We start from the raw sequence: 13,018 nt of genomic DNA on the forward strand, positions 1-13,018 counted from the left end.
TCAGTTTTCTTATCCATAAAGTGGTGGTAAGAATACCTAAGTAGCAGAGGTGTTGTGAGGATTAAATGAGACTAAACGTTAGGGACTTATGGTTAGGAATCAGGCTTTCACTCATCACCACAGCCAGGGATGTCTGTCTGCTTTCCTGCCTCCATCCACTCTTAAGGGGGCAATGTGGTCTCAAAGAGCATGACTTTTGGAGTCAGTTCAATTCCAGCCAGGAGTCCTGGCTTTGCTTCTTAAAAACTTGTGATCTCAGGCAAGTTAATGTCCCTGAGCCTTATCAGAGATAAGGATACCCACCATATTAGATTAATGTGCAGATTCAATCATATGGTTATATTTAGCTCCTACCACAGCAACTGGTAGGATATAGTCAATGCAAACTGTATTGCTTCAGCATGTGCTTCTTAAATGTGAATGACTTTACATGCCATAGGTAAATAGGGAATTGGTATAACATGGAAGTCATTTTGGTTCCTATGCAATTTTTTTTCTAGCGTGTTAATATTTTGAAGCAACCAGAGGCAAGCTTTCTCATAGTAACTACCTCTTTTTTTTTTTTTTTTTTTTTTAATTTTTGGCTATGTTGGGTCTTCATTGCTGCACGCGGGCTTTCTCTAGTTGTGGCGAGCGGGGGCTACTCTTCGTTGCAGTGCGCAGGTTTCTCATTGAGGTGGCTTCTCTTGTTGCAGAGCATGGGCTCTAGCGTGCAGGCGTCAGTAGTTGTGGCACGTGGGCTCAGTACTTGTGGCTCGCGAGCTGTAGAGCACAGGCTCAGTAGTTGTGGCGCATGGGCTTAGTTGCTCCACAGCATGTGGGATCTTCCTGGACCAGGGCTCGAACCCATGTCCCCTGCATTGGCAGGCAGATTCTTAACCACTGCGTCACCAGGGAAGTCCCAGTAACTACCTCTTTAATAAGAGAAAACCTTAGCACTCTATGAAGGCCTTAAGGAAAAGCTGCCTTTTTTAGCTGCAGAAAGCAACTGATTCAGTGACTTTAAGAATCACTATTATCCTCATGTTGTGCTTTCTAGAGAAGCTGAGGGTACTGATGATGAGTCTGTGAAGACATTTCCCTTTAAACTAGGAGAGATTAGTGAAGAACACTACTCCTTAAATCACGTTTAATTTTGATGAAACTGATCCCTATTAGAAATGAATGTCCTCCAGGACTTATATCTCAAAAGAAGCCCCAGGGCTCAAGGGCAGAATGCAGCCTGCAAATATTCAAGCTAAGGTTTAGTGGGGGCTGATATTTTGCTAATGTTGACATTGTTTTTGTTAGTGCTTGGGTTACAAAATTGCATAGGTTTTTTGAGTGGTCTGCCCAACCCTATTTTTTTCCCAGCAGCCCAGTTCTTTTCAGTGGGCTAGTTTGTAGACCATGGAGCTTTTCAGGAACACATAGGTGGTGGTATAGCAGGGACATCTGTATACGTTCCCTTTCCCTCTAAGGTTTCTTTCTGAATAAAATCTAAGCAATACAAAATGTAATAATGAAAACAATGGCTCACATTTATTGTGTACTCTTTCCAAATGAGTCAACCCTCATTTAATTCTCAACAATCCTGTGAAATAGGGGCTGCTGTTACACCCATTTTATAAATGCGGAAACTGAGATTTATAAATAACAATTTATAATTTGTAAATTATAATTTAATATAAATTATAAATTTATAATTTATAGATTTATAAATAATGAGTAAACTGAGATTAACTTGCCCAAGGTCACACAGCTAGAAAGTAGTAGAGTGAGAATTTAAAAACCTGTGCATTTTCTGTGCATTTATTTAACCACACATCATATTGTTTTGTCAGTCTTTTAGCATACATGGGATTACACTTAAATTGTTTAATTTTACAGGCGCTGCCCTATTTAGACAGGCCACGTAAAGGAAAGCTGTTAGTAATTCACAGCTATTTACATTTCACAAGACTTGTGTTCCATTCCAAGAGATCAGGCTCATCAATTATTTGCATTTGGTAACATGTTAATTATACAAATAATTAGCCTTGAGACTAGACTTGAACATGAAAGTATAATGAATAGTTTTGCTAATTGCTCTTTTCTGTTACGGACAGTCCTTGAGCTGAAGTATTAACAGCTCCAATATTCAGCTTGCTAAATTCTCCTTTCACTTCGTGGAAAAGTCCAAATCAGGGCTGACAACTAATTTCCTCTGTCGTGCCAACTCTAACCCGTTGGTTATGAGTACTGGGAGCGCTGTGTTGAGAGGCTTTGGAGGGGGCGCGGCATCTGGGCCCCAGGGGCATCGCCTGGTGATAGGTGAGTGTGAGTTGACAGCCTGTGAGCCAGAGATCTGCCATCTCTGGCCTGAGTGTTGGGAAACTTACTTCCGCCTTGGAGGTCCTAGCGTCTTACTTCCTGCTCCCTCGAGCAATCCTACGAGTAAGCTGTGTTCTGGGCTAGGAATATAAAATGAACCAGACATGGATTGTCTCCTACTAAGAAAGGCATAAATGGCCATACACAAATTAAAAGGTACTAAGTGCTCTAAAAGCAATAGATAGTGTGACACAAGGGATCAGAGAAAATGGATGGTTTAAGTAACTTTTTATTTATTTATTTATTTATTTTTGGCTGTGTTGGGTCTTCGTTTTCGTGCGAGGGCTTTCTCTAGTTGCGGCGAGCGGGGGCCACTCTTCATCGCAGTGCGCGGGCCTCTCACTACCGCGGCCTCTCTTGTTGCGGAGCACAGGCTCCAGACGCGCAGGCTCAGTAATTGTGGCTCACGGGCCCAGTTGCTCCGCGGCATGTGGGCTCTTCCCAGACCAGGGCTCGAACCCGTGTCCCCTGCATTGGCAGGCAGATTCTCAACCACTGCGCCACCAGGGAAGCCCTGGATGGTTTATAGTAACAGGGAGGCTGGGGCAGAGATGGATCAAGTGTCCCCTTTGAGGTGAGCCTTACAGGATAGCTAGAAATGGGTGGGGGCTGAAGTGAGGAAGGCTCAGCATTTTTTCCCTTTTTTGGGCAGATGATGAATCACCTGCTGTAGAGAAAAGAAGGAAATGTGAAATAGGGGCATGTACAAGGGAAGAATTCAGTGTGCCTGGAATGTAGGAAAATAAAGGAAGGTAAAGTTGGGAAACAAGGGCAGGCCCAGGTTGCGAAGGGCCTGGGAACACCAGATTAGGAATGCTTTAGAACAATATCTCTCAAGGTGTGTCCACAGGATGTTCATAGTTTTCACGTAACAAAAGGATCCTGTTGTCAACTGTTGGAGAAACACTGGATTAAAAACAGGTTTCTATATCACAGGAGTTTGAGCTTCTAAAATGCTAATGTACACTATGAATTTCCAAGAGGGACTTGCAGTTTGCAAAAATCACAGGGATCCTAGAATGTTTTTCTTGGAGCACCTCATGAGGTTAGTAGTGTTCTACGGGAGCTTTATGCAAGGAATGATACCCGCAGAGTACATATTCAACATTACCTGCTAATTGACCAACTGACTGATCTTCTAGGAACCTGTACTAGGGTTACAGGGATACAGAGAAAATTATTTGCCCCAAAGGAGGCATCAACCCCCTCCCCCTCCCTGTTATCCCTTCTGCTTTATTGTTATAAGGATCTGTCTTCAGCCAGGCTCAGTTGTACTACTCTCACTCCTGAGGCTTAGATCCCCTTCCTGATAAAACCTTGCCTTGTTTCAGGGCTCTGATGGTGCCCTGTTTAAAATCTCCTGTCATCCTGGATCCCAGACGTTCTGCCTGCCTTGCCCTCGGCTGCCTGATGTCCCAGCCCGCCTGGACTCTTTCTTAGCCACTGCTCTGACGTCCACATACTTTGAGCGCTTCTGGTCCTCCTGGTAAACCTCGAGATATCCCACCTCCAGCTGGTCACAGCCCTGGGGTGACTGTGGATCTGGCTTCTGCTACTTGTTCAGAAATGAGGTACCTGTGTGCTACATTCTGGGGAGCTGAGTTCATGTGTGTCTGATAAACATCCTTCTTCCGCCTTTCCTGGTTGTCACAGCTTCCAGGTGAGATGCCATCATTCTGCTTGGGAGGGATGAGCAAGCAACCTCTAAATTGATCATTTAATTATCCCCTGTGGAAGAGAAAAATTCTAGCAGTGACACATTAGAGCTGCAGTCCTGAGAGGCTTGAGTCAATTGGGCAAAATTAGGTGGGATCACCTGACAATCTAGAAGGGGCAGTGAAATCTCTAAGTGTTTAGAGCTCATCCGGCTCTTCTGGGTGTTGAACAAGAAGCCAATGGGGGTGAGATCAAATGAGGCTGGGTGAGTGGGCAAAACCTCACCCAGATAAACTTTGCTGAGAATAAGGGCATGACAGGGAGGAAAAGTACAGACTATAGAAGATGAGACGCTGCCCACTACAAACCAGCTGTTGTGACCCAGAAAAAGGACTTGGGGTTCATTGCAAGAGTGTGCAGCAAAGACTCTGGCCCACAAAGTCCTACCGGTTTTGCAAAATTATTAGGAAGAATGAGGAACAAAAACACACAGAAAATATTACCTTTATAGGGAAGGTATAGCTCCGGTTGATGCATTATAAAGAAAGAAATAATGGAGGTGACAAGGCATTTGAAGTGGTCCAGACTGGACAGGCTTCTGTTTGAGGCCAGGGTGACAGGGGATGTGCTACAGTCTAGAAAATTATGAACATAGACCAAAACCCACTTATTAGAACTAGGAAGTATCCTGAGACAGTCTCAAGATTTCAAGCAAGTACAGAATGGTTACTGAATGCATGGGCATTCATTACCCCCTCCCCCAAAGAGGTAGCATAGGCTGAAAATAGAAATAGCTTCCAAACTGCTTACATAACGTTGTGGCCGCTGGAACTATCATAGATGACTGAGTGAAATCTGATTGTTGTAGATGAAATAGGCCAACTGTGTCTTCCTAACACACAGCCTTAGCCTCACAGCATCAGTGGAGAAGATCCTGGGTTAGACGTACACATGCCAATCTTTCTTTAAAAAAAAAAAAAAAAGGTAAGTTGCCTACAATGAAGGTGGATATTGTCATATTATCAGGTGCCTACCTTATATTGGGCACCAGCTAGGCACTTTATACACATGATCTTTAATCCTTACAATAATGCAAGAGGTAATAATTATCCCTATTTCATAGATAAGAAATTGCTCAGATAGGTTCAATAACTATTCAAGGTCACACAGCCAGTAAAATGGAGGAGCTGGAACACTCTTAATACTGCCTCTCATCTCATCCATTTCTTATGTTTTCCTGTCCTTCATGCCTAAAGTTAGTCTAAGACTACCAGCCAACAATCCCCCAAAATGATGCTTTTGTCCTTCGCTCATTACTAAATAAAAATGACCTCAGTCATTATAGGATCAGCACATTTGTTCATATTCTTCAAAAGTTCAAAGTACCCAGCAGGAAAGAGGGAACAAGTGGGGTCCTGGGGCTGAGACATGAAGGGGAATAAGAGCTGGATAGGGCTCAGGCGTTTCATGTGCTCTGACATGTAGTTCTCACAAAACCCACTTTAATTTCCATTTTGGTGATGGGAAGACTGAGTCTTAGTCAGAGTATGTAAAAGACCTAAGAGCCACGGTGCATAGTCAGTGGGTTCATTATGTGAAACCAAAGCCGCAGCCCTCCATCTCTGCTTTCCTTCCTATAAGGAGGCAACCTCAGAGGTTCCCTCCATTGCCACAGACCCCAGGGGGGCTCTCTGCTCTACGCTTGCTATGTCATTGCTGGTTCCATGCATACAGAAATTCCTGTTGTCTATTGAATGGATTTTCATCAATCCCACCCTTTTACCTTGTCAACATTTTTCCTAGTCGGCTATAGTGCTTGTTTTTAACAAGACAGATGGTTCTTCTGAGTCTCTAACGCAGGGTTTGTCAACCTCGGCATACTGGCACTGTGGGCAGGATACTTCTTTGGTGTTGGGGGCTGTCCTTTGCCTAAACATCGTAGGATGGTAAGCAACATCCCTGGTCTCTGCCCCCTGGTTATCAATAACATCCCCCTCCCCCACCACTATGACAACCCAAAATGTCTGCAGACCTTGCCAAATGTCACCTGGGAGGCAAAATCATCCCTGGTTTAAAACCACAGCTGTAACTCAAGGGGGCTACCTGGTCTCCTTGCCTTTCTACCAAAAACCCAACAAACCAATTCACTCCTCCCAGGAATGTCAGCCAAGGAGAAGTGGTCCAGTGACACCTGTGGGTGGAGCCTGGCTTTCCTGGTTTGGGGGAGGGAATGCAGCACACGGATTGCTGGCCCTGCACTTACTTGATGTCCCCACAAGACGTGAAAAATGTAGAGCTTTCAACGTGCAGATGGCTCGCGCTGCTTAATTTCCAGCCGAAAGCATGCTAACATTTTCCTCCCTCTCTCTGCCTGCAACAGCCCGCCAGGAGCAGTGAAGGCATTAACAACAGGGAGCGGTTGCCCTTTCCCGCATCTTATCGCACACTAATTATTTTATTCTAAAGAGACAAAGTAGAAAGAATGTAACATATGATTCTGACGACACTTTTTTTTTTTTTAACTGTCTGCTTTTCCTAGTGACTAGAGCATAGGAGCTGGTTGCTAAGCAACTGGGAAACTGCAGACTCCTGTACTGGCCATGCTGGTTTCGGAAATGAGCCATAAAAGGAATTCCCCAGTGAGAAGGGATCCCATACCATTGCCTGGTTGCCATGGACACCATATATAAGTGATGGATCCTGGGTTATAGGCCCTGCTTAAGAAAAAATATGTTACTACCCCTGTTTAAGGCTTGAATGGTATAAGAAAGGGATAGAAGCTGTCTTCCTCCACATTATCCACGTGGGCACGTCCCGGCCTCTTCCCCACGTGCTCCCCCGAAAGAGAGGTTTGAATCTAAGTGGCTGAGACATTCCATCCAATTTCAGCTCTGCTCTTATTTAATATGTTCCAGTCTTTGCTAGCGTTGGAAGGGAGTCTGCAATCTGGAGAACAAATTTTTAAGCAAGAAAAGATGCCTCGGGTGGCAGACAGGCTGTCTGTCTGTCTATCATCCACCCCTGTTTGGGGGCCACACAGCGCCCAGATCAAGCACAAGGGCAACTCTGTCTGTTCACAGGTTCTATTGGAATTTTGCAAAATGAGATTAGTGGAGAAAAAGACAATAGCTGTGACTCCAAAATGAAATTGGCATGTCATGCAGAGCGAGGCACACAATGGGCCACTGCAATTCTGTCAGAAATTAGAAACAGACTTCAGATAATAGGAGTGAAAAACGTGAGGCAAATTTAAAGACGTGGAGCTTAACATACAAAGATGTGCAGGTTTAACCGGGCTTCATACACTAAACAGTAGAAGAGATGGGCCTTGTTGTAACCTCACAGGCTACATCTTCACGGACAGGAGACTTGAGACACTAGACTCTAAGCCCAAAGCCTCCCAGATGAGGAGACTGAAGCCCAAACAGCAGCAGCGATTTGCTCAAGGTCATAGAAGACAAACATTTCTGAGTGGGGGGTCTGTAAAAGACAACTCAGCATTTTTAATATTGCTGCATAACAAATTACCCCCCAAACTTAGCAGCTGAAAACAACACAAACATTTCACTACTATATACAAAATAACCAATAAGGACCTACTCTATAGCACAGGGAACTACACTCAATATTTTGTAATAACCTGTAAGGGAAAAGAATCTGAAAAAAATATATATGTATAACTGAATCACTTTGCTGTACACCTGAAACTGACACAATATTGTAAATCAACTGTACTTCAATTGAAAAAAAAAAAGTTATCTTACAGTTTGTGTGGTTCAGGAATCCAGGAACATCTTAGCTGGGTGCCTCAGACTTGGGATCTCTCACCGGCTACAGTCAAGATATCGGAGGGGCTGCAGTTATTTCCAGGCTCCACGGGGGGAGGATTACTCACGTGGTGGTTAGCAGACCTCAGGTACTTGCTGGCTGTTGGCTGGAGATTTCAGTTCCCTGTTACATAGGCCTCTTGGTAGGTCAGTTTACAACATGGCAGCCAGCTTCCTTACAGTCAAAGAGCACCTAAGGTGGAAGCCACAGCCTTTTTTAACCTAAGCTTAGAAGTGATGTCCCATCATTTTGGTCATATTTTATTCATTAGAATTGACTTACAAGGTCCATCCTATACCGAAAGGGAAGGGATTCCATGAGGGCATGGAGACCAGTAGGTGGGGACCATTGGCCATTGCAGAGGCTGCTGACCACAATAACCAAGTATGCTTCCAGGATCCAAGGTGGCAGAGGGGAGAGCAAGGGGGCCTAGGAAGGGGCAGCTTAAGGGAGGTGATAGATAAATATGAGGAAAAGAAATATAGTAGCAGAGAAGAGAAAGAGAACCTGGTAGAGTGGGAACAGAGAAATGGTGGAGGAAGGGAATCAGGGAGTTGGAATGAAGGACATAAGCTGTAAGAAAAGAGAGAAAATAGTTCCTAGGTTTTGGCGCCAAAAACAAACAAAAGATGTGAAAATAGGATGGAGGATGAATTGGGAGTGGAAACAGGGGAAGAGAGCTGGGAAGCAAGGAGCAAAGAGCTCAAGCAGACAGTGTAAGAGCCATGAGGGCACAGGGTCTCGTTCTTCAGATCCCCACAGAGCCTTGCACTATCTTGAGCAGGTATTCAAAAAACTCTGTGGCACCAAACATTTACTTCTCCTGAATCCAGTGAGAAATTCTGCTGCTTTATTAACTAACTTCATGGGAAGTGAGAAAAGACTGGCTCTCTCCCCACTCAGCCCAGCTCTTGACTCCCTGTTTGACTCTGGGTCAGTGACTTAACCATTCTGGAATGTAGGATCCTTATCAGCAAAATAGACAGGTTGGCTGGATGATCTTTAAAGTTTTTTCTAGCTCTGAAACCTCACAAATTACATATCAGGGACTAGAATTAGGAGTCAGAGTAGAAAAAGTCCATGGATCTGATACAGATACAGGCCGCCACTTAGATCTGATACAAAACTGAGCTGGCTTCCATTTTACCAAGATGGTAGTCCCTCAATATGCCTCTCAAGGGAAGTTCAGCTCCACTCTTTTGTGGCATCTGTGTGCAATAGAGACTCCATGAGCTTAATTCTCCTCAGCACCAAGATCCCCATCTGATGCTATGTTAGGAACTTAGACTCATCAACCCTCAAAACAGTAGGAAACCAACCAGGGCATGATTGGTTCAGCTGCCAGAGTGCCATTAGGGATAAAGACAGTAGCAGGAGTCACCAGGAACACGAGGGTCCAGGGCCTCCAAGATATGGGAGTTAGGATGCCTGGATTTAATCACTCTTTTCAGTTGTCAGTGTTTGGAGCTGGTACCTATGAAAAAAGGACAGCATCCCATACCTCTGTTTGACCCCTGCCCTCTTGGGCAAGTTACAGGTGGTCTGCCTGCCACACCATGGTCCATGAGGTACCCAAGGATATACAGGCACTTTCAAAAAGCATCTAAGATTAGCCTTTGCTAATCATGGAAATCCACTGATGGTGGAATAAAAACAATCTTGAGAATAAAGGCTGTATATATTTGCTTCCATATCCTCCATCCACTGAAAATGATGGATGGGAACATTTTGAAAAGGCTTGATATTAATCTATTGGTTGTGGCCACTGGTTCCATTTCCTAGTATTTCTGTATAAAGAAAATATTTTGAAGGAAATACTTCACTTTCCTAATAATAAGTCTCTCAAAACCCTTTTTGATTTGCAGAAAATGCATCTAGAAGACACTTACCAATAAAAAAGAGTTGTTGTCGTGACTCTCAGGAGCAATGGAGAAGCCACCTCCTCACACGTATTCTGAGAAGCTAAGTGTAGCAGATGTGCTGGTGTCCTGCCCACAGCCATTTACATTTCAGCCACTTACATTTGGCTTGGCTTCCAACTGCCAGCATTTACCATCCAAGAGCTTTCTTGGATTTCGATAGCCCCTGCCCAGGTAGAAGGTAGAGCGCTAGGATATTATCACCCACCCACTCCCCAGAAGCAGCCCTCCAACAGTGACTGAAGGAGCCAGTATATAAACACCCCAGGTTCTTCGCCCTCAGGTGGCACAGATCTGAGGTGTGTCTTTCCACCGTTTCCTAGAGATTCCCCCGCAGGACTGAGCGTCCCTTGCCTAAGTAGTAACCTGCTCCATGACATACCTTGTGTTGACTTTCCTTCCCTTCCCACTATCAATTCCCTCTCCTACTGGCGTTTCCTGACATGAACTCCCTAATAAATAATTTGCACTTAAACCCTTATTCTCAAGGTCTGCTTCTAGGTGAACCCAAATTTCTGCTAGGGCAATAGGAAGGAACAGGGAAAAAAAAAAAAAAAAAAGACTGTTATTTAAAAGAAGGATTTCTGAACGGGTGTGCTCCCCTGGTGCATTTAAGAGTTTGTTTACCGCTCATTACCTTCCTTTACAGAAACACTACGGGATAGATTAGGTAAGAAGTGCTGCCAGCGAAAAACCGGCCAGAAATGAAGATGAAGCATCTCTGAAATGGTCATGGAGGTTGCTAGGAACATTGACTCGATTTACGAAACTTCTGTTTACTCACGACTTTCCTGGTAGGAGAAAGGCAGGACGCCTGTAGTGATAGCCAACTGCAGCATCCCTAGAGACGCATGTCCACGGAGTCATCCGGAAAAACACACTGGGGACAAGGGGCTTTTCAGAGGAGACGGTGCTGGAGCTTGGCGGTACCCACACTGGATTGTCTGGTTTTCCTCCAGCAGCATTTGGTCCCAAGGCTGCCCCGCTGCAGAGGAGTGGGGGCAGGGAGAGCCGAGACACCAAAACTTGAAGGGCAGCTGAATAGGAAGCAGCTTACAGCATGTGGGCTCAATTTTCCTCAAAAAGCTCATAATATAACTGTCAAAAATGGCACTATGAACCCAAATTATAAGATAATTATGTTCAGTCCCAAATTCAACACAATAAACGTTATTTGCTCACAAGCCCTAGCAACCATCTCATAAGGGGGAGAAAAATACTGTACAAAAACAAAATGTAAACTCGCAAGGCAGTAATAAAACAGGCACACAACTATTCATTTCAAGTCTATTTTGAAAAGCCTTTGATAATACCAGTAATTCCCCATAAAGCTCATATTCTCCTGCCACAATTCCCTTCTGGAGATAGGAAAAGGTTTTGCTGTTCTACAGTCATTCCATTCAAGAAGATAAAGTCCACTTTCTTTCCCAATTTTAAATGTTTTTCATTCTTAAAAAAAAAGTTAAAGAAATCCCCAACCACCTCTATCCAGCTAAGCCTCCCACCTAGGCAGGGCTCAGTGGCTGTATCCATGTGACTACTTCTTGTTTCGCACAACACAATTCATTCAGTGGTCTTAACAAGGTGCTTAAATGGAGTCCAAGAACCTTGTCCACAAGGTACTGAAACGTTCCCCAAAAGGTAGAAAATTCAACCAACCGTCTGCCCATTTCTAAATACTCTGAGGCTTCTGAGCACGCAGGCCAGGTGGTCTCCCTTTCACGTCCTGGCTGACACGAGGGAGGCTGAGCAACTCCTCCGGGCACCACTGGCAGGTGTACCTACAACAGAGGAAGGAAGGGCTAGGGGCTCGAGACACACCTTTGGTTGTAAGAACAGAAACCTACTTAGACAAGTAAGAGGGCGATGGTTATATCATCTCATGGACCCCGAGGAAAAGCTGGGCAATCAGGCCTCAGGGAGAGCGGGAACCAGCAGCAGTTTTGGTGGGGGAGTGAAGTGGCAGGGAAAGGACAGGCAGGGCTGTGTGCAGGGACAGAGGCCCCTAGAAGGGACGGGGCATGTGGGTAATTAGTCCCTTTAATACAGGAAGACAGAAAGGAAAAGAAAGAAGAACAGAAGGTGGGGAATGAAGTAAAATAATAGGAACCAAAGTGAAAAGGAAGATAAGCGTTAACTGAGGAGTGAAGAAATGTCATCAACAAATTTTTCAGCCAGCAGTCAGCAGCTCTCTGGTGCTAAAGGTCAGCCCGTCCCCTTCAATCAATCAACTAAAGCTTAGACTCTGCCTACTATCCGAGCCCCTTCATGGATATGCATGTACCCACAGCTAAAGACTCCCCTGATTTTGTTGTTTGGAGAGACACTTCTTTGGGAAACAACCCCAGTGTTCTCCTTATTTGCTGCAAGTAATAATAAACCCTTCATTCTCCCAGGGCGGGGGTGGGGGGATCAGCTGTCCCTAATGTAGAACCAGCCTGTGTAGTACGGCAAATACAAAGCCCTTCTAATTTACCCACATTGGTCATTCTGATTTACATGATTTACATTCTGATTTTACGGACTAATTGTAAAGAGAGAAAATTGTATTCATTGAAAGGATGTGTATGATCTTGATGAAGTCCATGTACTTTTCACGCTTCAGTTTTAAAGCTTTAATAACTTGGCTTATACGTACAATAGGCATAATCCATAACTGTATTTGGGGCACACTGATGTTTCTTGCTACAACTGATGTGAACATCAGTTTGCTTCACTAGGTTTATCTTTACATATATGGCATCAATTCTTTGTCCCAAGGTGTATGCCCTAAACTTTAATAAATCGTTGCTTCAATTCCACTTCAGCTTTATCAGAAATGTTTCCTGAACACCTATGATGTTAAAAGCACTGTGCTAAGCACTTATGTTGTTACAAAGTCGAATAAAACATAGCCCTGTCTTTATGGATCTTGTCATTTGAAAGTGGAGGAAGTGAGTGGAAGGGGAATTAGGCACAATCAGACATATACACCAGTGACTATAAGACAAGACTGTCTATACTACTCTACCCAGCAAGGCTCTCATTCAGATTCAGCAGAGAAATCAAAAGCTTTACAGACAAGCAAAAGCTAAAAGAATTCAGCACCACCAAACCAGCCTTACAACAAATGCTAAAGGAACTTCTCGGGGTTGGGGGGCAGTGGAGGGGAGGCCACAACTAGAAACAAGAAAATCACAAATGGGAAAGCTCACCAGTAAAGGCAACATAAAGTAATAGTAGGAAATCACCCACACACAAATATGATATCAAAACCAGCAACT

General features: G+C 44.2%; 2 long non-coding RNA genes across 4 annotated transcripts in view; one reads left to right on the top strand and one right to left on the bottom strand.

Moving 5' to 3' along the window:
• Nucleotides 1-3,792: 3,792 nt before the first annotated feature.
• On the top strand, nt 3,793-12,551 carry LOC309619092. 2 transcript variants are annotated; one of them, XR_014238759.1, is made up of 2 exons: nt 3,793-3,923; nt 10,405-12,551. It is a non-coding gene; the product is annotated as an uncharacterized lncRNA (long non-coding RNA). The 2 variants fall into 2 exon arrangements; XR_014238760.1 differs by having other exon boundaries at nt 3,923-4,012.
• Nucleotides 3,950-13,018, bottom strand: part of LOC309619087 — a 68,712-nt gene continuing 59,643 nt past the window's right edge. Inside the window, exons 1-4 of one of the 2 annotated variants that reach the window (XR_014238752.1) lie at nt 11,415-11,527; nt 4,819-10,740; nt 4,512-4,643; nt 3,950-4,080 (exon numbers count right to left, since the gene is read on the bottom strand). This is a non-coding gene — a long non-coding RNA (uncharacterized lncRNA). Of the gene's footprint in view, nt 4,081-4,511; nt 4,644-4,818; nt 11,537-13,018 lie in introns of those variants that run through there. The other variant, XR_014238751.1, reaches the window with a different exon arrangement.

This window comes from Balaenoptera borealis (assembly GCF_965194805.1).
Source record: "Balaenoptera borealis genome assembly, chromosome: 20".
Classification (NCBI taxonomy): Eukaryota; Metazoa; Chordata; class Mammalia; order Artiodactyla; family Balaenopteridae; genus Balaenoptera; species Balaenoptera borealis.